Source organism: Ceratina calcarata, unplaced genomic scaffold, assembly GCF_001652005.2.
Source record: "Ceratina calcarata isolate Rehan_Ccalc_2016 unplaced genomic scaffold, ASM165200v1 scaffold3724, whole genome shotgun sequence".
In the NCBI taxonomy this organism is placed as follows: domain Eukaryota; kingdom Metazoa; phylum Arthropoda; class Insecta; order Hymenoptera; family Apidae; genus Ceratina; species Ceratina calcarata.
Window position 1 is genome coordinate 3,966 of NW_017160385.1, and position 758 is coordinate 4,723.

Here is a 758-nt window from a genome sequence, read left to right on the forward strand (position 1 = left end):
GCATTTATCTCATCCGTTTGAGTAGCGTATCCTCTCCTCTTTGCTACACTTGTTGAGTCGTTTTCTTAACGATAGTCCCTCACCACCGTGCCATTTTGTCGGCAGACAATCGCCAACAAGTCAAAGTCACCGTCAACAGTGTAGCCTATTCAGATAGATACGTAATTAATCAACCGCTTATCTTCAATAAGAGTCACTCATAATGTGAGATAATTACCTCTCTGTTTTTATCCATATCTTTCTTCATTTTAACATTTATATTTCAAAGTTAATATCCGTGTATGTTCTGAGAGTGAAAATGAATATTAACTCCAGCCGTGTCGGTTCCACGGATGTTACAACGGCGACGTTGCTTCGCCATTTGTTCGTCCGTCATACAGATTTTCTGAGATCTGGTAAACAGTATTGACGTATGATAAATCAGATTACTTATACTCGAAAGGAGAAACCGGGAGGAACTTACCCATTTGCATCAGAACACTTTCATTTTTCGTCTCAGAATTGGTGAGATCTCAATTGAATTTCTTTGCCACCTCCGGAGCGTTCATCAGATTTGTTCGTGCCACCAACTCGCAACTTCCCCTCTCCTATCGACGAGGTTAATGTTTAATCAGCTCGCTGGTCCGATGCCTTCGAAGTTAACTAGAAGAATAAGTCCCAAACGGTTCCTTAGTCAAAAATTAACATATATTACAACCTTACTCGTTATCCTTCTGTTTCATCGGACGCTTACCTTGCATCAGAACCAGCGCTTTTTT

The 758-nt window shown here is 40.6% G+C and overlaps 1 long non-coding RNA gene across 1 annotated transcript; it reads right to left on the bottom strand.

Annotated features, from left to right (window-relative positions):
* Positions 1–18: 18 nt before the first annotated feature.
* LOC113464450 (uncharacterized) lies at positions 19–758 on the bottom strand. The gene is made up of 4 exons (XR_003389311.1): positions 734–758; positions 464–642; positions 218–392; positions 19–145 (listed from the first exon to the last, which is right to left on the bottom strand). It is a non-coding gene; the product is annotated as an uncharacterized LOC113464450 (long non-coding RNA).